Genomic DNA, 26,856 nt, shown 5'->3' on the forward strand with positions numbered 1-26,856 from the left:
TCATCCATTCCACCTACAAAGCTAGAAAGCTCCTTCTAGGAAGAAATAGCTTCTGAGCCTCGGAGGCACTGCCCAATAATAATGTGCTTCCCTAAAAGGAAGTAACACTGAAATGACTTGGTCAGATTTCAGAACACTGAAGGAGCCACATTTTCTAATGGGAGAAGTCAGCTAGGGGTTGCCAGCAAGGTAAGATATTTATCCTCTTCTCACAGAAACATTTAAGTATTTGGGAGTTCTTGTGACATTTCACTTGGTGGCTGGAAGGGAAAGACCATCCTGAAGCCTTAAGCCTACATCAAGGACTCTTGTTGCATTCACCAGGGAACTCTGTTTTGTTGGCGATGTGTACCTGGCAAGTGGTAAAGTGCAGTTTTATTTTCTGGTTCCCATTGTCCTGTATACAGATGTCCCAAAGAAAACCGCAAAGCTGGAGGTGAGGGATGGGGGTGGTGGTGATGAAAATGAAGGGCAAGGCTTACTAGGTCAAGGCAGAATTTGGACCTTTCGATATCATTTTGGCCACTATGTCATCTCGCTACCTTACCTCAATTTCTAACATGCTTCTCTTTGGATGTAAATTGGGAAGCATTTATCCCGAGATCTTCATTGGGAAAGGACACTCTAAGAATGGAGACGACACTGAGAAGGTGGATGAAAGGAATGAGAGACCAAACAGGCCCCGGCCCCACTGTTTGAGCCTGGGATAGAAACAAGTTTGAAACCTGCTCTGTTTCTGGATTTTCTAGTAATTGATCTGAAAACTTTCCTCTATTGTCCAAGCCATTTTGAGCTGGAATTTTTGTTAATTGCAATTGAAGTGGTTATAAACCTGCAGGGATGATTTCTAAGATAGGAAAGTTTGGATGAGGGGAGGAAAGGAGGAGGGCCAAGCAAACACTCAGAGCATTTATTTCAAAATTTGTCTACAGAAGATCTCCCCCCACCCACCCTCTTTCCCCCCCTCCCTCCCCCTTCCAATTCTTCTCCTTCTCCATCTCTTTCTGTCTTCCAAAGTACTTCTGGGGGCCGTATGGGCTTGTAGCAATATCTTTCACTTTGAGTTCAAATCCCTTTTGGTGATCTGACAAAGAAAGGTTTAACAATTAAGTCCTAGATGGATGTTGAAACATCTATTCAAAATAGCTAATCTTATGTGAATGATGTTTCTAAATTGCTGCCAAATTTTGTAAGACCTACAGATTCGTATAATTAATTAATCACTTGAACAAGAACAACTTCTCAACAGTGAGAATTCCAATGAGAGAGCAAAATGTGGCTTTTGAAAGAGATACTGATAACTTCCTGGGATTCTCTTTTCACCCAGAACAGCTATGGTGCAGTTACCTGACTTTGATCCCCTAAAACATAATGGGGCTGATTGAAGGATACACAAATGAATTAGGAAAGGCATCATTATGCTTTGCCTGGGGAAATTATAACTACAGAAAATACTTGAAGTCGTGTTTTACTGCTATCAAATCGGATCTGTTTATGTGTATGTGATTCATGTTTTTTCTGGACGTTAAGGTGAATGGAACCTGGTACGCGGCCAGATCAAGGTCTTGCACTCCTTTCCCATGATAAACCAAATGCTTTTCTTAAAAACAGTTGATCTATGGAGTTTAATGCCAACTCCCAATGTCCCCTCTTTAACAGTAGATGCAGAAGGTGGCATACATATACAGTTCATTTCATTTTGAGTCCATTTTGTGGTGCGCTTGTTGTGTGCTTGCTAAAGGGAGGCTTGGCAGCTGAATGTTCTATCTCAGAGCAAAATGGTCTCTGTGGTCTGTTTTACGATTCCTCCTCAAGTTTATTACCAGAGTTTTATATAAGTCATTTGTTTCCTATTTTACGCTGTTCCAAATTGTAAACATGCCACAAGTAATTTCCCTTTCTCCTCTTCTTCTAAACCTTATTTATTTATTTTCGGGATGCTTATAGACACATCTTGATGTTCCAAGCACATCTGTCACTTGTGTGCCCCTCTGGGATCAGACTGATTTTGGCTGGGAACTGGCATCTTTGAGATCTCAGGACAAAGGGCTCCAAATCAGCTTTCCAGATGTAAGAAGTGCCATCCCATTGTTCCATCGAGTGAATGTAGGCTGCGAGGAGACAGAGTGATGGATATACTGTGATTCTTTGATGCTATGGATGAACATTTTCTAAAAATAACCTTTTATTTTGAAATAATGTTAGGTTTATAGAAAAGTTGCCAAGATAATACAGAGAGTTTCCCTACCCTGCTCACCCAGTTGTTTCCGTTGCTAACATTTTACATTACCATAGCACATTTGTCAAAACTAACAAACAAACATTGTTACAGTACGATTAAGTAGACTCCAGATTTTATTTGTATTTCACATGTTTCTACATTAATGTCCTTCGTCTGTGCCAGGATGCAATCCAGGGTTCCACACTGCATTTAATTTTCATGTCTCCTTAATCTCTGGTCTGTGATACTTTCTCAGTTTCTCTTTGGTTTTCAGGACCTTGACAGGTTTAAGGAATTCTGGCCAGGTATTTTGTAGACATTCCCCATTTTGGATGTGGCTGATATTTTTCTCATGGTTAGACTGGGGTTACGGTTTTGGGGAAGAAACCACAAAGTAGGTCCCTCCTCTTGAACTTGACATGTTATTGTTAGGGGGTACACGATATCAACATGACTTTTCAGTGATGAGCTTAACCTTGATCATTTGGGGAAGGTAATGTTTGCCAGCTTTCTCCACTGTGAAGTTATTAGTTTTCCTTTTCTATACTCTCTGCTTTGGTTACAAATCACTGAGTCTAGTCCATGCTCAAGAGGGTGGGGTTTAAGCTCCACTTCCTGGAGGGAGGATACCTACTTACAGTTGTTGGAATTCTTCTGTCAGAAAGATTTGTGCCCTCTCTCCTGAATGATTTTTTGAGATGTCGATGTAATGGAAATCTTCTGAATCCATAAGAGGTCTAGTGCTGTTTGTTTGGGAGCAGTATAGACTTTGATTTTGCCACCTGTTTCCTTGGGAGCGTTAGGAGACATGAGAAAATTTCTGGGGCAGTCATTTCTGCATCTCCCAGACTCAAGGGCCCCATACTTTAGATCCTCTCTGGCCTTTGTCCAGGCATGTTTTCCCCATATGCCCGCATAGAACCTGCATCACTCCGTCAAGATCATGCCTCTTGTACCCATGACCCTGGAATTCTCTGCCCAATGACCTTGAGCCCGCTTCCAGGACCTCCAGGGTCCTGTCTCCAGGTCTGTCTCCAGAAGGCAGACTGGGCCACTGCTGTGCAAACTTGTAGGCCTGAAGGGTGGTCCAATAGCCGCTGTGGATGCCGTCTGGGTGTGTAGTCTGGGTGTCCACATTGTGTGTGGATAAAGGTGCAGGATAGAGCTGGGTTTGGGAAGATAACGCGACAGTCCACAGGTCAGAGGCTGGGGTTGATTGTCGCCAGGATGTCATCCTCTGATGTCATGTTCTGGTACAAATTCTGAGAATTCTACTTTGGAATCTGGTCATCCAGGTTGTTGAAAAAGTATATCAATGAAGGTAGGAGAATAGAACAAATTTTATTTAACAATGTGCTTGCTTGATTTATAATTCAGATATGTGGCATGTGGGCCTCCATTTATGCTCTTGCCCTAGGCTCTGCAAATAACTGAGGCAGGTCTGTTTATGTGCAGAATTAAATGGAGAAAATGTCCAGGCTGGTGGCCACAATCTGCTCGCCAGCTCTGGCACTCTGGAACACCACGTACCCCAGACAACAGCTCTTACTGGGCCTCTGGAAGCTTCCCTTGGGGCACAGTGTCCTATAAATTCCTTGAGAAGCATGAGTGGAGGGGCTTCTCTGCTGTCATAATGCGGGGCTTGTTTTTGCTGTTGTCTGTCTAGAATCCGTTTTAGCTACCTAAAACCTGCTTTCACTCTTCTCTACTTATCCAACCATTCATGATCTGAAATTTTACTTTCTATGAAGTTTTCCTGGATTCTACAAACCCCTTCTTCAGAGATGTGATATTGTTACTCATTTGTAACTGTGGGTTTCTACAGGTCACTGCCCTGTTCTTCTGGGTACTTTTAATACAGTTCTGATCTGAGGTCACTAGGTAAATAGTGGCTCCTGGACTAGGGGTCCCACACTCTAGGTTCTCCCAAGGCAGAGTTGATGGAAAACTTAGCATGGTTTTACACTCAATGTGGCTAAATAAATATAGCTATTCCATTTTAAAACCTATTTAAATAAAATACATACTCATATTTGAGCAAGGCCGAGAGAAATGCTTAAAAATAGATGCAAAATAGATGGTTATTCACTGATCATTACTGATTCCTTAATCCAATCATTATTTTCTCCTAGGTTTATTAGAATGTTTTCTCTGATTCATCTGCAATTGTTTGATTCAAAGGTTCTTTTGGGGAAACATGAGGAACTCTATGATTTCAAATAACCCTAGGAGGTGCCAAAACCCTGTAGTCACATCCTAATCAAAGAGACTTTTTGGCTTGTAATGGTCGTTTTTCTTTCCCAGCCATTCATGGGCCTCCGTGCTGCTGTTTCTTGTAATCTCTCTCCCCCCCACCCCTTTTTCAAGTACATATAAGAGAACTGCCTTTCCATTTTTGGGGCTAAGCCAAAATCCACAGAAGACAAATTAACCAGAGGATGTGCAGGTTGGAAGGAACTCTTCCCCCTCCTAACACTGTCTTTTTTCAGTAAATTATTAAAGGTATATTTTTCTTACTATTTTTTATAGGTTTGCTTCTCTAAATACAATATATTCCTGCTCTGTGTTTACTAATGATTGGTTTTGAAAATAAGGTCGCCATGGCTCTAATAGAACGTACCTAAAAGAAAGTAAAAAATATTAAGGCTTTAAAACAGAGATATGAAATGATTTTTTGGTAAAACTTCTATAACACAGATTTTCAATAGATAGTTATACAATTATATAGTTTATATATAATACACAATTATATGGTTTAACATTTAGTTATATTCTATCTTGTACTGTTCTTTGCTATTTTATTCATTCAGCCAACAAATCTATATTAAGTATCTACTACCTTAGTCTGTGTTCTAGGTGCTAAGACTAGAGCAGTGAACACACAGACAAAAATTATAGGTCTCAAAAAGTTTCCATTTTAGGGAAGCCAGACGGTAAAAAAGAAATAAGTGAACTACCTGCTCTGTTAGATGTTGATAAGTGTTATAGAGAAAAATAAAACAGGACGCAGGGCTCGGAAGTGCTGGAGGTGGGGGTGGGGAGTTGCAGTTTAAATAGGATGGTCAGGAAGGTCGTACAGCAAAGGTGACATCTGAGCAAAGATGGATGGTGGTGAGGGAGCAAGACTTGGATCTGGGAGACTAGGCATACAAACTGGCAAGTTAAAAGTACTGGAGGAAGCAGTCCTGGTGTGTTTCAGAAATAGGAAGGACATTAGTAGTTGACAGCAGTGAGTGATGGGGAGTTAGAGAAGAGCCTGGGGTGCCAAGTGGGGGCTGGTTTGTGTGGGGCCTGGTCGACCACTTTGGCTCGCACTTCAGTGAGATGGGAGCCATCAAAAGGGTTTGAGAAGAGGAATGATATGATATGACTTATGTTTTCAAAGGGTCACTATGGCTGCTCATGGAGAAGGGTCCAGGTAGAGCAGGAAGAAATGCCAGTCAGGTCAGGAGGCTGCTGCTATAATGCCAGTGCAGAAGGTGTTCCCATGTGGCTTTAAAACAATTTTGTTTCTAGTCCATGAGATGGAAAATTGAGATAAACTGCGTTAAGAATGATTTCTGGCATCACCCAGCAGTATCCATTACATTTTTCAATAAGCTCTGCTTTGATGGATATTATGAGGAGTTAAAAAATCAATCATGGTCCTAAGGTAATGTTCTGTCTATAGGGGAAGGCAAGAAAAACACAAAAATGCACAGAAAATGCAAATATGTGTAATCATCTATGCTTCCATCATCCCGAGAGCTAAATAATTGTTGCTGGTGGGAACAGAATGAGTAACGAGAACCAAGTGTGGTCAGGCAATAACCACCCAGAATAAATTGCTAATCAGAAGTGGAGCTAAAACAGGCTGATAAATAACAAGATTACTTGATCTGGAGAAGGAACCTGCTTCCCCTCATACCGGTAATTATATCAATGCAGAGAAAGACAACTTGGCTTTCACTGGGTTACAGCCAGATGATGTAAATCAATTATACATTTCAGGCACCCTCTCCTGCCGTCGCCTGGTGGGGTCTAAGCAGCTTCTGATCCAAGTTTGCATTGCCCGAGCAGGTTAATGATGCCTTTGAACCTAGCTTGTCTCTGCGCAGGAAAGCTTGGGCTCAAGGCCACACAGAGCCCAGCTTTCAGACTTGAGCCTGCACACTGATTACCCAGGGATACACATTCTGATCCAGGAGGTCTGGGAGGGGCTAGCAATTGTTTCTAATAAGCTCCCAGGTGATGCTGATGCTGCAGATACATGGAACAATTTGAATAGGAGAGCACTGGGGAGAAGGAGAGTCCATCAATGGGAGCAAGACGTGGAATTTGAAAGAAGTGGGGATAAAAATAAGAAATGTGTGGATTGAATCTTTCTCTCCATTCTCTCTTATTTGAGAGTTTTCTCATCCCTCCCTTCAGGGCTGTCTCCCTCTCCCCTCCTTCCCCCTGCCCCCACCCCGACACATGCTGGACCAAGAGATCTGAATTCTGTTGCTGTGGGGCCGGACCTGGACATTGGTGTTTTTAACTGCTCCCTAGATGGCTGTCACATTTGGGCTGATTGGAAACACTGGTTTATCATCTTTTAAAAACTACTTATATTTATCTTTGGACCTGTGGGGACAGAGCCAGGAGAGCAGTTTCCAGGCTCTCGGCCTCACGTGGAAAGGTGCTGGCTCAGGCAGTAAATGGCCATCAACTGTGATTGGATGGCCATCAGCTGTGGCTAGTTGGCTGTCAGCTGTAATCAGTGAGCCATTAGCCACTAATATATCTGCTGAGACTATGCTAGCAGCAAAATGGAGGCTAGAAACAAGATGGTGGCTGAGCTAGCAAGCAGTGGAGTAAGGGATGCGGATCGTGTGGCTGCTGTTTCCTGTGTCTCCAGCCCAGCCGCCACCGAGAATATAGTGGTATGATTCCCCTACCTATGGCTCCATGGGTATTCCTTTTTGGCCTCACCATGTCCTGCATTCTTATGTGGGGAGCGGGACCAGAGACCCCGCATGCCACCCTATGTGGCACATGGTGCAGTGAGCAGGCTACGGTGCCTGCTGGGGCTCTCCGAGGGGCGGTGGAGCAGTTTGTGCGTGTGGGCACTCGGTCTTGGGGGGGGTTGGGGGGAGCACCTGCCGGGGAGCTGGACCCCCGTGGAGGGGTGGGAGGGCATGGACGGTTCTCCGGCCAGGGTGGGCTGGGGAGGGCGAAGGTTGTTGCGGCCTTGGGGCTGGGAGGTGGGAGGTGGGAGGTTCTTGCTGGAGCGGCCCGATGAGGGACTTGTGGTGGGGGGAGGGGCGCTTGCTGAGTCTTCCGTGGGAGATGAGGGTGGGGTCAGGGTTGTCCCTCACCCCCAGGACAGCCCTGGTGAATGACTGGGGACTGTGGAGAATTGCTTTCCGTCCCTGGTTTAGTGGATCGTTTGACTGTTTGCTTGGGAACATACCACCATGTGTGTGGCACTGGTGGTTGTTTGCTTTTGTGTCTTGACCGGCTGTCATTGAGAATGTGTGGGCACCTTGACTGTGGGTCGCTGTTGTTGCAGCATGGTACCCTGAGAAACCCTGGCTGAGTCCAGGAAGTCGGGCTGTGCCCATGGAGGTTGGCAGTGCCCTGGGGGCCCTAGCTGAGTCGGGGGGGGGGGGTCTGGCTGTGCCCGGGGGTGTGGCAGTGCCCTGAGGGGCCCTGGATGTGCCTGGGAAGACTAGTGGTGTCCTGGGAAGCCCAGGAAGTATGGCTGTGTCTAGCAGGACTGGTGGTGCCCTGAGAAACCCTGGCTGTGTCCAGAGAGCCTGGCTGTGTCCAGGATACTGCATTCACCTCCAGGCTCCTCACACAGGACCACTCGCGGAAGATGCTTGTCGTGTAGATTGTGAGGCGAGATCCTGTAGGATTGGAGTGTGGGGACAGAGCCAGGAGTGCAGTTTCCAGGCTCTCGGCCTCACGTGGAAAGGTGCTGGCTCAGGTAGTAAATGGCCATTAGCTGTGGCTAGTTGGCCATCAGCTGTAACCAGTGAGCCATTGGCCACTAATATAACTGCTGAGGCTATGCTAGCAGCAAAAATGGGGGCTAGCAAGAAGATGGTGGCTGAGCCTGCAAGCAGCGGAGTGAGGGTTATGGATTGTGTGGCTCCTGTTTCCTGTGTCTCCAGCCCAGACGCCACCGAGAATATAGTGGTATGACTCCCCTATCTATGGCTCTGTGGGTGTTCCTATTTGGCCTCACCATGTCCTGTGTTCTTATGTGGGGAGCGGGAGCTGAGACCCTGAACGACAGCCTGCATGACAAATGGCGCAGAGATCAGGATCTCCCGCATGAGAGACCTATCTTAATTCAACATATAGAATTGCTATATGTAATTGAATTATTAATAAGTGATTTTGCTGGTGATAAGCTACACCTAACATGTAACAAAGTTTCTCATTGCCCCAGTTTGGATGTTACCAGAGAGGAGAAGCAGAATGGCACTGCTTGTTACCTGGACTCCTAGGTGCTCCCAACGGCCTCCTAAGTGGGCTCGTTCCCCTGTCCATCCTCATAGTGCCACCAGTTCTCTGGAATCTACTGTCAGTATCACCAGGAGCTTGTTCCAGATGCAGAATCCTAGGCCTCTGTCCCAGACCTATGGAACCAGAATTTGCGTTTTAGTAAGAACCCACTTTCACACTTGAGCATGTCACTCTCTGAGTAACGCCTCTGACTGCTTGTCACTATGCAGTGCGAGTTCCTCAACTCAGGGCTTCTGAGTCTGTTGAGGACAAAGGAGGTGCCTGCTTTCCTTTCACTGCTTTTTCTCTCTGTGCCCAATGCTGCCATTTTCAGTCTATCAGATGGTGGTGTAGCAGCTTTCATCTTGTGAAACCAAGCACTTGTTGGCTGCAAATTTTTCTCTTAAGTCAAGTTCTGGTTAAATGAATTTGCTTTTGGGTCGGCACTGATTTCCGAATGCCGAGGTGTATGAGTGGGGGCGGGGACATGGTAGCACTGACATTCACAAGGGGGTTGTTTCACGTGTCTGGCTGATTCTGGTTCCCATGGAGCATCTTGCATTTCTGTTGTAGGGCTTCTGCTCAGAGATGGCCTCATCATTATAACACTCTGGGCCCCTTTTGCTCCTTTCTAGACTATCACCTTGACAGCCCAGGTTTCATAAATGTCCCCATTGATGAATGGGAGTATCTGTACTCAGAAATGAACATGCCAAAAGCAGCTCAGGCTATTTTCCCCATGCAGCTTCCTGTCATTTGTGGTGTTCATAAACCACAGGGCTCAGCACTGACTAGCGGCTGTTTACAGAGCTCCGGTGGTAATTAAGTCAAATTGGATCTGCTCCCTTAGTATGGTGAAGAAATATACTGACATCTATTATGTGCAAGCTGGATTGGAAGGGAGTGCAAGCAATTCTTGTCAGTTTTGATACATATTCAAGCTTGAGAGCATGTGAAGGAAGAGTAACGTCTGTGGGTGAACAAAGAATGCTATGTCAGAGGCAGAACTGCCATTGGAACCCTACAGCACAGGTTCGGAGGAGAGGAGAAGGGAGGAGAGGCCAGATCTCTGTGGTTGGGATGAGAGGAATGCACAGAAATTGAAGGGACCACTTTCCCTGGAGTATCCTGGCTGGAGTGGAGAAAGAGTTAGTGGGTAGAATAGACACTCTCTGTGTGAACGTCACAGAAATATCCACTTGAAAAAGCACTATCGCCCACCTTCTGCCCTGGTCATACTCTGTCACAAATCTCTGTCTTGTTTTGCTTTTTCATAAAAGTGATCACATTCTGAAATACTCCTATTTATTTATTTGGTTACATGCTTATTGTTTGTCTTTTCCACTAGAATTTCAGCTACACGAGAATAGGGACCTAATCTGTCCTGCTCATTGCTATACATTTAGTGCTTGGTACTGTGCCTAGAAAATATTAAGAGCTGTATTAGTTTCCTGTGGCTGCTACGATAAATCATCACAAATGGGGTGGTTTAAAATCACAGAAATGTGCTCTCCCAGTTCAGGAGGCCAGAAGTCAGAAATCAAGGTGTTGTCAGGGTTGGTTCTTTGCAGAGGCTCTGAGCAGTGTCTGGTCCATGCCTCTCATCCAGCCTCTGATCATTGTTGGCAATCCTTGGAGTTGGTTCCATGGCTTATATCTACATCACTCCAATTTCTGCCCCCATCGTCACATGACCTTCGATCCCCTATTTATCTCTGTGTGTCCTCTGCTCTTTTCTCATAAGGACAGTCATTGGATTTAGGGTCTACTCTACTCCAGCATGACCTCATCTTGACCAATTACATCTGCAAAGACCCTGTTTCCAAATAAATGACATTCTGAGGTTCTGTATGGATGTGAATTTTGGGGAGATACTGATCAACCCATGATAGGTACTCAACAAACATTGTTAACTCAATGAGTCATATGAGGTTGCCTTTGACTTTCAGGTTTAACCTTCAGAGGAAATAGAAGACAAAAGGAAAGTGAGGGCTACCTTTCGTTCTACATCATCTAGGGTGTAGCTCAACCTGACTGCTGAGTTGAGAACCCCTCTTTTCCCCATGAATACTCCAATAGGAAGACGTTGGAGAGGGGATGTGTATGTGTGTGTGTGTGTGTGTTCAACTGTATCATTAGCAGTGCTCTAGGACTAAGGTCCCCATGTGTAACTGGGAACTCTGACACTGGACTCAGTGCTGGGCTATCCAGGAAGCTGAGTGGGGTGAGGGCAAGGAAGGATCCCAAAGAAAATGAGAGCCTCTACAGAAAATATTTGAATTAAAAAAATTGTTTGAAAAAGCATCAAAGTCATGAGAAAAATTAGAGTTTAGTTGGATTTCCTTACACTTACATTATGGGTTAGGGTTATTTTAATTTTGAATTTCATATGGCATGGAGTAACTGTAATGTTCCCTGTGCTCTCCAGTGGTTTTATTCCAGGCCTATTAAACCCTAATAGTTTTGAAACCTTGATCAGAATAAAGGGGGGGTGAGGCAGGAGAGAGAGGTCATCTTTCTAAGCTTTTGGCAGTTTCTTTTTAGTTAGAGGTTAAGGTAGATTCCTCAAGTCTATAAATTGGTTTATACATGATAAAGCCCAAATCAGATTCAGGACACTGAGGAGTCCAGAGGCTCTGCCTGATGATATGGAAGTCACACTTTCTTGAGGTCAGAATTGCATCTCTGAGGGATGTTGACCAGAAGGGCCAACTAAGGGCTAAAAGGAAACTATGTTCTATGGAGATGCCGAGAAGTTCTAAACTACTTGAAGTCCAGTCAGAGTAAAGTATGATCTCCTTCCCTTCTTCCACAACATTTTGTGGGCCTGAGAGGACTGAGGGATAAGCTGGATGCACCACCTGTAGAGTGGCCTGGTCTGTGAATCCTTGGATGGGTCGTGTCCCGTAGCCTGCTTAAGGTTTTATTTCTGCATTGTTATTCCTTGGAGTATCGCCTATCCTGTCTATTGTGAGACATTATTTCCTGGCCTCAGCCATTCCTGAGGGTGTTAGTGCTCAGGGAGAAATAGTTCAGGGAAAAAGACAACAGTCTGAACAACTAGGGATGAGCCGCCTAGTAATGACTCACAGGAGGGATGAGTTGCCGAGCCCAAGATGGCTGATTGAGGTAGCAAGTGTCAGCTAGGACTGACTTATGCGATGTGTAAGCATATCCAAAAAAATTCAGAAATAGTTGAGGGAGGAAAATACCCCAAAGATTGGGCTTGTTGAAGTTCTGCAGAATGGGTGCTCAGACCACTGGTGTTAAGAGGCAAGAATGATTCAAGATAACTCCTGTCAAGGGAGATGGGACACCTGGATTACATACTTAGTTCATATTCTTCCAGAGTTGCTGGTTTTTAACTTTTGATATATTTTGATTCAAATTGTGTGCTGTTGTTGCATTTTTTCTCACTTATCATTATTCACTGACCATCACGAATTTCCTTCTCTGATTGATCTGCGCGTTGCTTTGAAAGTGCCACATCAACAGCCATTGCACCAGCAGCGTGCGGTTGAGCTGCTGAGGTCTGGCAGCCAGCTTAAGCAACACTGTGTGTGGGACTCGTGTGGGACTGGGGTTTTGCCAAGTCCTAACAGGCAGTCAGTGATGTTCACTCACAAAAGTTTCAGCCGTGGCTGAGGCATTGCATGGAAGAATATTTGGCATGTGATATTGACAGTGTTCCTTAATTCAGAGTAGCTATATTTTTTAATGTAAATAGCTGACAATGTCTTGTTATGTGGACTCTGGACATGGATGTTTCAAAGCATGTGTCCTCTTAGAAAACAACTAGAAATTTACACCTGTTCGCATTATATGATAATCATACTTGTGAGTAAAGTGGAAACATGGTCAACTGCAATGACTGACGGGTACCCTCCCTCTAATGTGAGGAGGAAGTTGGTTCTGTTCCAGGGTGAGGAAAGCCCAGGGTTAACTGAGGTCCTTGCATATGCTAAGGTGTCTCTGGACACCTAGTTAATCCCAAGGACCCCCTCTACTTTGGAGTCAATGACATCTTCTCCCCAGCAGAAGGCTGGGTTTGAACTTTTTATGGGTTCTGATAACAGCTGGGGATTCCTTTCCCCTTCTGTTTTCCTGCCACCCACAGCCTCCCAAGAGGCAGGATAAAAGAAGTTGTCTTGCTTTTCCCTTTTTCTCTGGCTTTAATTTCCTCCTCTTCTTTTGTGTTTCTGAAACTTTAAAACAAGCAAATGAATAAAATACAGCTCATCCCCATTCTGAGCCTTGCTTTCCTTTCTAATGTCCCCCACCCTCCCCAACCCCGATGGCCCTATACCCTTTTCATACTGACTTTCTTCTCAGTTCCCCCTTCTCTCTTCTCTCTTTGTAGTATTTAGGATTTGGGTTTGTCTCCTTCAAAGTAGAACAAATAACAGTGGCTTAAGCTAGATAAATGTTTTCTCTCTCAGGTGACACTATGTGCTTATAGGTGATCAGAGGCAAGTCAGTTCTGTGTGGGGTTCTATGGACCCAGACTTTTTGTCCTGCCACCCGTGGGTGTTATCCTCATGCTCTTGGTCACTGTTGAAACTCTGTGACCCCCAACATCTGAATTCGCTCCCAAAGGAAGGGAGAAGGAAGGTAAACCATAACCTGGTAGGTGATGAAAATTGTCCTCAGCACTTCCATTTACATTATCTGGCCACATCTGGTTACAAGACAGGTTGAGAGAGGAAGTCTCTTGCTGGCAGCCAAGTGTTCAGTTAAAACTAAGGGGCTGGGGCTGGCCAGGTGGCTCAGGCGGTTGGAGCTCCGTGCTCCTAACTCCTAAGGCTGCCAGTTCGATTCCCACAATGGCCAGTGGGCTCTCAACCTCAACTCCTCGAGTCCTGCAAGGGATGGTGGGCTCCGCCCCCTGCAACTAAGATTGAACATGGCACCTACCTTAAGCTGAGCTGCCTCCGGGGTGGCTCAGTTGGTTGGAGTTCATCCTCTCAACCACAAGGTTGCCAGTTTTATTCCTCGACTCCCACAAGGGGTGGTGGGCAGCACCCCCTGCAACTAAGATTGAACAGGCACCTTGAGCTGAGCTGCCACTGGACTCCCAGATGGCTCAGTTTGTTGGAGTGTGGACTCTCAACCACAAGGTTGCCAGTTCTACTCCCTCAAGGGATGGTGGGCAGCACCCCCTGCAACTAGCAACAGCAACTGGACCTGGAGCTGAGCTGCGCCCTCCACAACTAAGATTGAAGGGACAACAACTTGACTTGGAAAAAAAAAAAAGTCCTGGAAGTACACACTTCCCCAATAAAGTCCTGTTAAAAACAAAACATGAACAAAAACTAAGGGGCTCTATTGTCAGAGGAAGGAAGTGGAGAATGATGTGAGGCAGCAAATATCTGTTTCTGCCATACCACTCATGCCATTAAACTAGACTTATATTGAAAGTGACTGAAGACTGGGGGAAAGCAGACTAGATTGCAAGTTGCTAATGGGAAAGAAGGAAAATGTCCAGTAAGTCCAAATATGTTAGTTACCCAGTCATGCCCTATAAATATACAGCCCCCAGAACTGCTCCTCAGAAGGTTTTATAGGTTTTGTAGGGAGCATAAAGAATTCAACTTCCTGGGCATTAATGGCAAACCAGCATGGGTTCCAACCCAGTTCTCCTTCTTACTTGCTCTATTAGACTATGGCAAGTGGTTTAACTTCCATTAAAAATGAGTTTGGAGGGGAGGCCAGTTAGTTCATTTGGTGAGAGCATAATGCTAATAACACCAAGGTCGCCAGTTTGATCCCTGCGTGGGCCACTGTGAGCTGCGCTCTCCTTAAAAAAATAAAAATAAAAAAAATGAGTTTGGAGTTTGGGGGAGAGGTTGGGCTGAGGATTTAACTTTGGAAATCATCATCTTTCATATGGTATTTGATGAGTTGGGATAAGACAATAAGGATGGATTTCCACATGTGGCAAGTGGGGATAATAGTGATACCTATTGTACTGTGATGGTTAGAGACAGTGCATGAGAATTGATTCTTCTGATGCTTGGTACAAGGTGAGCTCTCCAGATATGTTGGCTGGTGTTTTTTCCCACAGGAAAGAAGTTGTTTTGGAAGCTGTATATGAGGTCCTTAAATTAGAAATCCATAAATGGAAATGGCTCTCATAATAATGCCCATGATGGAATGGGAGCTCTGTGATGGGGAGATGGGGGCTCCTCATGGAGCCTGAAAGAAGCATCTTTTATGGGTGTGTTAGGTTGGGTGTTTCCAGAAGACAAAGATTTGGGAGGTGGTGTTAAGAAACGCTAAGTATAAAGTAGGGAAGTGAGAGAAGGAAGGGAAAGAAACTGATGATGGCACTGTTAAGTAGGTGACTGCTGTACGCAGCCAGGGCTCAATCCTGCTGGGGAGCCAAATGGGATAGTGTAGAAATGTCTCAGGTTATCCACCCAAGGAGCTAGCAATCCACCAACTTCCACCAGTTGTTGGTAGAGGTCTGTTCCAGGGGATAGTAACTCCTTGGCATTTCTGCTCACTCCACTATCCAGCTCAGTGGGCCAGAGAAAGCCCTCAGTCCTCAGGCAAAGAGGCATAGGCGCATGCAGGAGGGAGCCACCTGGTTGGTTAGTGCTGAGGAGACATAGGAGAGGTTCCCATAGGTTGGCCTCTGCTATACTGGGTGGCCTCGGCCAGGGCATAGACCTTCCATCTGTGGTCTAGGGGTGGTGCCTGTGAAGGTGCTGTAGGATGCCATGCTCTTGCATTTTCCAGCTATGCTGTGACTCTGTGCATTTGAGGATAATTCAGTCATTTTCAGTGTTTAATAACAACCAGGTTCCTTTGGTAACTGCTATGAATCAATGCCTAAGACCTTTTATTTTTTTCTGAAATGCAGGTTGATGTGGTGAGTGGCCTTATACTTCATGGATCAAGGTAATCTGGCAGTTAATCTTGCAGCCAAAGGTAAGATTCTTACTCTGCTTAATCATGACTATGATCCTAATGGACTGAGTGATTTCATGGTACCAGGAACCGTGCTGAGCATATCACTGTGTGATCTCATTTAATCCTCATGGCTTCCCCATGATGTATGCATTATTCCCATTTTGCAGATGAGGAAGCTGAGGCTTAAAATTTGGGACAGTATACAAGATGATTGCTTCCTTGCTTTTATGATGTGATGAATGCTTATGCCATGAATATACTCGCGAGTCTCAGTGAGTTTGTGTAATTTCACCTTAAACTCTTCAGAAAACAGGTGCCACACATACCCACACTGAGGCCTCCATCTTGTTCTGCGTACGCTCTAATTTTGCATATCACTTTATTCCTTTCCTTCTCTCCTTTTTCTCCTAAATGTCTTAAGCTAGGCAAAAGAAAATAGCCGGAGGTTAGCTTGTCAAAGTACAGCACATATGGTGAGAACAAGAGCAGAAAGAAACACAGGGTATTCTAGAAGAATGCTTCAACAAAACACTGCCCATCTTAGTGTGTGGCAGTCAAAAGGCAAGCTCTATAATTTATACAGAGAGTGCTCTGTGTATAGAAGGCCAGCCTTTCAATTTACTTGGAAAAATAAATCGAGTACTTCCGAAAGGGCTTCTTCCTGTTGAGTAAAAGCAGAGAGTGCACATAAATAATGGCTTTCCATTCAGTCTGCCTTCACCCTGTCAGAGCTGGCCCACCTGGGGATGCGCCTAAGCCGGTGATATGTTGTATATTCTTGGCCCTTTTTCTAGTCAGCCATTGTAAGTACCAGTGGGGAGAGAAAATTGTGTATGTGGACATATTTCCAATCAGTTATCTCAACATCTAACTCCTTTTATACAGACTGGGAAATAGCCCTCAGACAGTAATGAATTCTAATTGTAGCCAAGGCGAAGAAAAAAATATAATGGAGTCAATTATTTAGATGTACAGAGCTCCACGCCTTGCAATCCCTTAGAGCAATCTGGTCCTTTAGATGAGTCTGCCATCAGGATGCATTATTTCTAAACGAAAGCTCTCATTGAATTTGCACAAGGCAGCTCTGGTGAGTGGATGTATTGGTAAAAATCCTCAGATGTCCTGGGAGATGCTTGTTAGCAACTGGGTACTCCCTGTGGTTTCTCCCCTATAATTGTGTACTGCAGGCTGGCATGAGGAGTGTAACCTTCTTTTGAGATGTGAAAATGCATTAAGTTGTGCTATTATTTTGAAGCCATGACTAACGCTGGAGTGAGCAATATGGAATAAATATACACAGGCCAGTCTGCACTGTTTAGAGTTCTTGTAACCTCTTCTTTCCTCCTTGTTTCTGAAAGCACCCTTGCAATTTCTTATTTTAGGCTTTAAAGAATAAAAAAATGTATGGCAATTTATACATATTCATAGTTACATTTAAAAATTTGGGGTGGTGCGTACAGGATAGAATAAAACACCAGCTTTTTTTTTTTCGAATTACCTTTATTTGTTCATTCAACATTAATTGAGCAGTGACTCTGTGCTGGGCACGGTGCTTGAATACAAGTACATAAAGATAAAGAAGACATAAATCCTGCCCTCAGGAAACTCACAGCATTACTCATAAAATAAATGTCACCACATTGCATGACTTTTTGGGTGTAAATAATGAATACACAATGTATAATTCATGCAAGTTATCCAGATATAAATCATAACCCCTTCAAAGGTACTAATTGTAAATAAGGTCTTTTACTAGCACATGTGCTTGCTTTGCACAATAATGATATTAAAGAGAGATTATATTTTTATCATAGATGTCAGTATTCAAACTCTAAATGACTCTGTTATAGGCCTGCAGGATACAATTTGATTCATATTTTTTTTTGCATTGAGGGAAATTTCAAAAGTCTAAGACACTGGTGTATGTTATTGCTAGCAGCCCTACAGACTTACTTATATGACCTTAACTCTTTTTCACATTCTTTTGCAGCGAGAGTGGTATCTCTCCTGTCCAAGAGTAATTTCTATATCTTTTCTCTGAGTCCTATCCCGTTACCCTTCTGAGATGTCTATGTCAAGTCCCTGCCCCTCTTCCTGCTTCTGCTGAAACTCCCTTTGTAATGAGGTGACTTCCATCACGATGTCAAAGGATTCTAAACTCTCCATATTAAGAAATCCCCTTCCTGAACTCCATGCTCCTCCTATAACTACTCCATCTCTTCAGTTCTCTTTATAACCGATCTTCTAGAATGAGTCATGTACAGATTTTCTCTTATTTTTCTCCCATTTCAATGCAACCATCTATAAATGCAGCATCATAATTCCACTGAAAAGATTTCCATCAACTAATGACATCTTTGTTGAAAGCCAATACACACAGACACACACTCACACACACACACACACACACACACACACACACACACACACACACGGGGGGGGCGGAGAGAGAGAGAGAGAGAGAGAGAACTGACTGACTCTGGGTGGTGAACACATGATGCAATATATAGATGATGTGTTATAGAATTGTACACTTGAAACCTATGTAGTTTTGTTGACCATTGTCACCCCCATAAATTTTAATAAAAAGTAGGGGAAAAAAGAAGGCTAATAAATAGTTTTCATTTTGAGTTACTTTATTTCTCTGCACCACTTACTGTTGGTCACTCTTACCCTTTTAATTAACTTAAAAATATATACAAATGTAATATACACTCAAGGTAAAATATTCCATCAATACTGGAGGTACATGAAGTGGTCATTTATAGTCCCCTTCCCTTCTCGGTGACTCTCCTGTATCACTTTCTTAAGGACCTCTTTTTGACAGTCTCTTGTGTGTCCTACAAATACTCAATTCAGATTCAGCATGAAAAAATACAATGAGAGCATACCACACATATTGTTCTTTTCATGTAATATAATTTGAATATCTTTACATATCAAAACATGTAGATTCAATTTTTGAGAACTGCAGCATATTATTGTCAACTCCCTCCTTGAAAAGCTCCTGCTCTCCAGACCACAGCAATAGTCCGCCTTCCTTTGTAGGCATCTTCTCAATCTGCTCTGCAAGGACCAGTTCCTGGGCCTTGTGCTAGTCTCAGAGTTTCAGCTCCCACCTTCTCCATGGTAGGTATCACCTACTCCCATTCACTGTTATGTGCTGTTGTCTCTCCAGTCTTAACCTCCTGTCCACATCTCTTTTTTAATTTCTATGCTTAATTGCCTACTGCATACTTCCATTTGACTATACTGTGAAAATGTAGAATTGAAACAGCAGGAATTCAGCTTAGTATCCTTCTCTGTTCCCATTCCCTAAGCCTGCCTCTTCTCTCAAGTTCGCTATCACAGTAAATGCTCTTCCCACACAAGTGGCTACTATCAGATACCTGAGGTCATCCTTAATTTCTCTTTATCCTAAACCTTCACATGTAATCATCACTTCTTATTGACTCTAACCCTAAATATTTTTTTAACACAGCCAACTTATTTACATCCCTATTGTTATTTCCCTAATATAAGCCACCATAATTTCTCATAAAAATGATTGCAGTAAACCTCCTAATAAATGGCCTTTCCTTCAGTCTTCTCCCACTGCAACCCATTCTTCCCACTTCAGAGTGATATTTCTAAGACACAAAACATGACAACTAAATTTTTTCACATGGCTAATAATAGCGTTCAAACCCCAAACTTTGGTCAACGCTCTCATTATTTTGTGCCTAAATTCTCCACAAGCCACACTGAACTTCCTACACGAACCAGGCCATTTCTCCTCTGTGGGATTTGCACATGTTGTTGATTTTCCCAGAACTGTTCTCCCTCATCTGCATTCCCTGAGGCAACCTGAAACACATTCACCTTCTGATCTCAACTTGGATGTCATTTCCAAAGCAAGATTTGCTACCCTTTCTCCTAAATCCGGTTCTGTGCTCATCTCACACTCTAGCCCATTACACTCGTTGCAATTCTAATGGCATTGCTCTGTAAGGGCTTATTTCCTTGTTTTCCTCTCCCTCTGTACTATAAGCTTGTTGGAGACAACAATCGTGGTTATCTTATTTGCAGCTCTATTTTTCTGTCCCTACTGCCTAGCCAGAGTAGATTATCTTTAAACATCTATAGAGTAATTTGATCCCATAAAATGATGTCCACCTCATGAGAACTGACAATACTTTCCTGATTTCCTTTCTGTTGATTGGGATGGGGATGTACCTATGCTGTGTGCTTTCTCCTAACCCCTGCTTCTCCCCAAATTATTTATATATATATAGGGTTTTTTTTTCCCAGGGAACTCAAACAGGAACTAGACTCCTCGGTTCTTAGTAGAATTAGGAAATGCCTAATAACCTATTCCAGAGTTTGCCCGAGTTTATATGCACATCTTTTCTGGGATGGTGTCTTCCCAGGGCAAACGTCTGTCCTTGGTATTGGACACTTTGCATGTGTTTCTTTTCATTATTATGAGGCTGCAGTATCATTCTGACTCTCAGTGGACCCCTTCCCTGTAGCGGGCAGGCAGTCATAGCATTGACCCAGCAAACACCTGAATCCTTGAATTCTCAAGCGTTGACTACATGCCTCCAGAGAAACTGGAAGGTGAGGGGAACATTAGATGCCAAGGAAAATTAAAAAATGCCCAGGACTTTACTACAGGGCGTTTACTAATTATTGGCAGGAGAAAATGTGTATGGCCAGGATGATGGGTCTCTTGAGCTCTTCACCATCCTATGTCTCCGTGATTTAATCACTAGGGCTAGCCTTGGGCCAGATCAGCGTAGTTTATAGAACTCTATGCTGCTTTTACTTAGTGATGGAGAGGTGTGATGGATCCATAAAATATGTGGAATGCAGAATTTATACAATTTCTGATTGGATTTGGGGCATGGGACTGGGGGGAGTTGGGAATAGGTTTCTGTCTTGGATAACTAGACAGATGGTGGCCCCCCTAAAAGGAAACAGAATAAGAAGTAAGTTTAAAGTTAGAAGATGAATAATGTGATTTTAGACATTTATAGTTTGAGTTTCCTGTGGGATATTCAGGTGGAGATATAAGGTGTGACGCTCATGATAAATATTGTACTAGAGTTACAGATTTGGGATTCCTCAGCATATAAATGGTAATTGAAATTTGTTCAACAGAAAAAATTGGCTCTTCATTTCCTCTACAATTGGGAGTTCAGACAAAAATTCCCCATTCAACTCTGCTTCCCTTTTGCTCCAAATTTCCACACCATTTCTTTCCCCTTCCTGGGTCCAGCACCATCTCTTAAAACCCCAGCACAGATGAGAAACCAGGTGCCTGGGAAGGAAAATCTGAGAGTGAACATGAGAAAAGCAGAGGAGCCCTTATATTTGCAGAGGTAGCCAGAGGCAGAGGAACTCACTGGAGAGACAGAGAAGGACCTGTCATGAAGTTGGAGGGACTCCAGGAGAACCTGTCACAGAAGCTAAGATGGGAGAGCTTCAAGAAAGGCAGAGTGAGTGGTCAAGAAACCTGTTCTCTGAATTTCTTTCAGAGCTGGTAAAATCTGGGTTGCCTTGGAAGCATTCTCCCAGAAGACAGTAATCACAATTGTCCTATTTCTTGTTGTTTCTTATGATTTAAATTTTTTTTTTTTAATCTTTAACAAAGTTTCTAGAAAGAGCCAGAGTGAAGTAGGATGGAAGGTTTCCCTTGGGGAAGTCTAGCAGATGGGGGAACTAGCTACTTTGGGAAGCTAAATTTAAAGTGATTCACCACTTCATAAATTGTATAAATGTCTAACCATTATGCTGTACATCTGAAACTAATATAAAATAATATTGAATGTCAACCATAATTGAAAAAAATAAAATGAAATAATTTTTTAAATAACGTGATTCACATACCAAGTCCTAGCTGTGGATGAAAGGCTCAGCCAACTTTTTTTCAGTCCCTCATCCCTGAGGATGCCATTCCGTTGGCTTTCTGTCTTGAGTAGGACTGTTTCCGTATGCTTGGCTCGATATTTGAGAACTCTTTTCTTACTTATCACTGAGCCTCTCTATTGATCATAAAGATAGGTGCATGCTACTTCAGGATGACATTCTTTTTTAAATTTGTTTATTAAATATAATTTAGTCTTGTCTTTAAGTTTTTAAAATAGGTTTGACTTTTTAGAGCAGTTTTAGGTTCACAGCAAAATTAAGGGGAACGTACAGAGATTGCCCAAATGTGCCCAGTTCCCATACATGTGTAGCCTCCCCATTATCAACAAACCCCCCGCTCCCCAGGCTGGTACCTTGGTTACAGGTGATGGACAATGGCACATCATTATCACCACAAGTCCATAGTTTACATTAGGGTTCACTCTTGGTGTTGTACATTCTATGGATTTGGATAAATGTATAATGGTATAATGGCATGTATCCACCACAAGATGTCTTTTGAGCCTTAAATTTGACTAGGTTACAATAAGAAGCACTAAAATTTCAGTTTACAAAACTCAAATAATGGGATTAGCCATACCTATTCCATCTCTTGAGGAAGGGCTTCAGGGATGTGGTGAAGGTTATGGCTGGAGTAGATCAGTGATGCTTGCTTTGCACATTACTTTGTAATTTTTTTTGAGTCATTTTACATTTTGTTCACAGATGTTTTGATGGGCTATGCCCTAATGTTCTCAAGTCAAAATATCCTGTTTTGGGAAACAGGATCCCAAGTACATGTTGTATTGCTTTATACCTGTAATTGGAGAGGGACTGTAAGCTAGTGAAAGGATAGAGCAGATAGTAGCAGCAGTTCTTTCAAATATGGAGTAGTCATTTTAGCTACTTGTGGCCATGTTTGTTTTAAAGGCAATGGAAAGGGAATTGAGTATCAGGCATTGTTTGGGGTGCTTCCCATGCATATATTGTTGTGCAGGTATTATTATCTCCATTTTTACCCAGGAGGGAACTACTGATCAGAGAAAAGAACTTTTCCAAGGTCATAGTGTGTAGGCTGCCAACATTCATGACTCGTATCGTAAAGTCCCTGATGCAGGAAGACTTCTTAAGAAAAAGCTGAGGTGTACACTTGATTTGGGGAACACAATGCCTTTATCATAGTGTTATTTTTGTTTCAGTGCCAATAACCACAATATTTTTCCAGCGAGATACTGATGTTTTGTCTTTCTCCCCCTGCTTGCTCAAATGAGTCAGAGACTTTTAAAAGCTTAAAAAGGTAATTGAATACACTGTCCTTGTAAAAGCATTCAGGGCTTAAGGAGGTTTGACTGTTCCAGCTTATGGTAAAGAGGAGAATTATATTTTTAAGATAATTACATGTTCCTTTTGATAAAGCAAAAACATTCACAAACACAGGCGTAGTTTCAAACTGGTCTGCTGAGCTGGCTGCTGGCTGCAATTAGCTTGTGGTAATGGTTCTCCATTTCCCTCGGGAAAAGGGGTGTCCTTCAGAACCTTAGTGAAGAAAAAGCAGACTGGCTCAGGGGGTCACCCTTCACATGTAACTCAGCCACTGCCTTAACCTAGAAGGCCGTGGATGAAGACTATGTTACTCATTGATGGTTAAGAAAGACATAGGAATCCCTGGGAAATGTCAACTAAAGTTGTATAGCAAGTTGCAATGTATTATTTAAACTGAGTGATTCAATAACTTGAATTGAACTAACATTCGTTGATTGCTCTTTGTGTCCTTCACTGTTTTCCTCACATCTGTCAGACCTCTATGCTTTCCAGGGCCAGGACTCCTCTGTATTCTCTCCATCTGCATTCACTGTGTTATCCCAACTCATCAAGTACTGTTTGGAAGGTGATGACTTCCAAAGTTAAACCCTAAGCCCAACCTCTCCTCCAAACTCCACACTCATTTCTAATGGCTTCTTTGACATTTCCTCTTGATGTCTAGTGGACTTTTTAAACTCATGTACAAAGTGGGCTGATCTCTTGATCACCATCCTTCCACCTTCCATCAGCCCATCCTTTCTGTATCTTAATAAAAATCTGTCCTTCCAGTTGCTCAGGCTAAAGAAATTTTGAATCATTTTTGACTCCCCTTTATCTCACTCTTTACATCTAAACCACCAACATCAAATCCTATTGGCTCTATCTCCAAAACATATCTAGAAGCCAACCATTTCTTGCCACATATATCTCTATCATCCTGGTCCGGGCAACTGTTTCTTCATATCATTCTCATCCCTATTCTCAACACAGCAGTTACAGTGATCCTTTTCAATGAGATTTAAAAGAGTTCTTCTGCTCAAAACCCTTCAGTGATTTCCTTATTACTTAGAACACAAGTTAAAATCCTTATGGTGGTCTGCGATACTCCCCATGAGCTGCTCCCCCCAACCACCCCATCTCCTCTTTCCACTCTCCCTCTAGCTCGCTTCGCTCCAGCCACACGGATCTCTCTGCTAGTCATTGAACACACCAGGCACAACCCTCACTAAGAGAGTTTGTTAAAACATGGTTTCTGGACCCTACCTCTAGAGTCTGTGATTCATCAAGGCTCAGAGGTGGGGATGTGACTGGTAATTTGCAACACTAAAATGTTTCAAGTGCTATTGTTACTGGCATTTCAGGGATCACAGCTTGAGAACCACTAGTGGTATGCTGATAAACCAGATATGTAGGTGGGTGAGTACAAGCCCTGATGTACAGTGTCTGCTTATTTCTGTGATATACGTACTTCCACTGTGGCCAATTGCAAGCTCCCAGCATGGGATCAACTGTCTCACAAAACTCCTAAAATGTTTGTAATTGGGTCTCATGAGCACACACGGGAATGAAACCACTGATCTAGAACAACTCTCTAGGGCCTGCTTGGGAGAATGGGTTGAGGAAGGGAGTGATCGCTTATTTTATACCTCCTACATGCTAGTCATTGTTTTGGTCCTTGACATAAGATATTTCATTTGTTCCTTATAACAAATCTGAGATTATATCTTGATAGTTCCTTTTTTCTTTAGATGAGGAAATTGAGAAGTGGAATTATTTCTGAGTCACAGAACTGAGATCTGAATTCAGTGCTACCTGAACCCCAATTCCCTCTCCCTCCAAAACAAACAACAACAAAACACGAAAACATAGTACCTGAATCTCTTTGGGTAGAGCCATAGCACTGGGGTTATCATTGCAGGGATAGGGAATGAAAGATACATGAAGCAAAAGGTAACCTACAACACAGATATAGGTATAGATTGACCTCAGAGGTGACTAAATTCTCTTCAGCTTGGTTTTTGGAAGGAAGCCCTGATTAGTAAACCTATAAATGAAGTAGGCTGACTACATGGGGCTGCAGCCCTCAGAGCAGATCACAGCCCATGGGCCAAGTGAAGCTAGAGAACGTGTTTCTTCCCTTAGTTACTGCCTGATAATCCGGGAACCAGTAAGTGCAGATCAAAGGAGACCACAAAGCTCATATATTGAGAATTCTGGTGCCAGGTGCTAAAATAACCTTCCTTTGAGGGCAAGTAAATTCTCTCGATTGATGGAACAGAAGTTGCTCCAGGCAAAGGCTCCACTTGTTCCTCTGCTTAATTGCCTCACTACCCTCATTCTGGATTGAACTTCAATCACTTTACTTTCTAAGCTTGGAACCCCTGGGACAGGTTTCCACTGGCATGCTTTGTAAGCAACGGGGGCGATTATCCAGGCATCAAAATTGCTTTTCTCAGGTCTTTTCTAGCCAATCTCAGTCTCTGTTCCTCCAAATTGCCTGGAACACTGCCCTCAGCCTCATCATCCTGTGCTGGTGGAGACCTGGTCTCAGGCTGGGCCATCTAGATATCTGGTCCAAATGAAAAGACTCCAAACCTAACTATGACAAACCTTATGCAGACCCCAAAGTCCAAGGCAATGCAAAGCAAAGTCCAGTGTGATGAAAGTCAAGTTGCATATCCTGAGCTGCCTTGATCTTTATACTTTTTATCAGGCTATTGGCTGAAGAGCTTCTGGGGCTCCTTTCCCTGAGGTATTTCAATAGGGCTTAGAGTAGCAGAGGAAAAATAACCCTGAAGAAGATCAGGGAAGCCTCCATCTCTCTTCTACAGGTGGACAAGCAGGGAATATTTCATTTTTAAAATCATTGTTTATGCATTCATTTATTCATTCAAATGCCATTAGAGATGTATAGTGGAAAACAAGAGGGAGGGATATATCACTCTGTTGTCAGAGACCAAGGGACGCTTCTTGGAGAGCTTCAGGAAAGGTTTTTGGAGATATAGTTATGAGGATATAGTAGGTAGAAGGAAAGGGAAAACAGTTAAATGACCAGAACATAATGAATGTCTGAATTTTTTTTTTTTTTACCTACCTTAAAGGACAAGAACCAGGTTAACCCCATCAAAAAGTAGAGTTTTCCTAACTTATTCTCCCTCATCTCAGGGCTTTCTTGCAGCCCTCAAGATGGGTTAAGGAGTGTGTTGCCATTTCCCTGTGTCCTAGTGACCCATACCTCAAGGCCAAAGAACAGAAAATGACACAATGCTCTCTGTCCAATAAGAATCTACTCAGAGTCAGTAAAAGATATATACATTTTGGAGTTCCTGTCACTACTTCTCACCTGCAGTAGATCTTTGACAGGACCTAATAACAGGTAAAGAACAAAAGCGCCACCTTTACAATGATAAAACCTTAGTTTGGATGGTGGTTGTATGACTCTAGGCAAGGTGGCTGACTGATGCTAAACCCAGACTAGGCAGAGTCACCCACCCAAACACGGGCATGGAGGAGGAACAGGAGTGACGTGGCCCCTAAAGTGAAAAAAGCAAGATGCTGGGAGAAGCAGGCTCCATTTATTTTTCCCATTACCACTTCCCTTCCCTGGGGTAGAGTGAAAAAGGGTGGGAGATAGACCAAGATTGTTGCCCCTCCACCTGGGACTATCATGCACTCATCAGAGAAGGAAATGACGGCCAGGGATTGTGGTTGTGGGGAATGTCCTCAACAGAGACAAGGTAAACTTCTTCCACAAAACAGAACCATTATAAAACATTCCCGGTGGGCATTTCTTTTCCCCCCTTATATGAGGTGTTGAGATGGGAAAAACTTACCTCACAGAAATTTTAGTCTCTGGCAGGCCAGCCCTGGGAGGGTTCCATTGACAGTCTTTTCTGGCAGTCATGAATAAGAAGAGGTAAAAGAGAAAGCTCCTGGCTCAGAGAGAGACAGGACTTTGGAGCCTCTGAGGCTTTGGGAATAAAGTGGATTTAACTTGACTCCATCTCTCCAAGACCTTATTAAAAGAAGAAAGGATAATGGGGATTTTGTAG

The 26,856-nt window shown here is 43.3% G+C and overlaps 1 long non-coding RNA gene across 1 annotated transcript; it reads right to left on the reverse strand.

The window, feature by feature from the left end:
* Positions 1–983: 983 nt before the first annotated feature.
* Positions 984–26,856, reverse strand: LOC109454892 (uncharacterized). Its single transcript, XR_002138533.2, has 3 exons — positions 26,638–26,856; positions 8,689–8,832; positions 984–1,084 (listed from the first exon to the last, which is right to left on the reverse strand). It is a non-coding gene; the product is annotated as an uncharacterized LOC109454892 (long non-coding RNA).

Source organism: Rhinolophus sinicus, chromosome 3 (assembly GCF_057876585.1).
Source record: "Rhinolophus sinicus isolate RSI-liver-muscle chromosome 3, RSI-T2T, whole genome shotgun sequence".
In the NCBI taxonomy this organism is placed as follows: domain Eukaryota; kingdom Metazoa; phylum Chordata; class Mammalia; order Chiroptera; family Rhinolophidae; genus Rhinolophus; species Rhinolophus sinicus.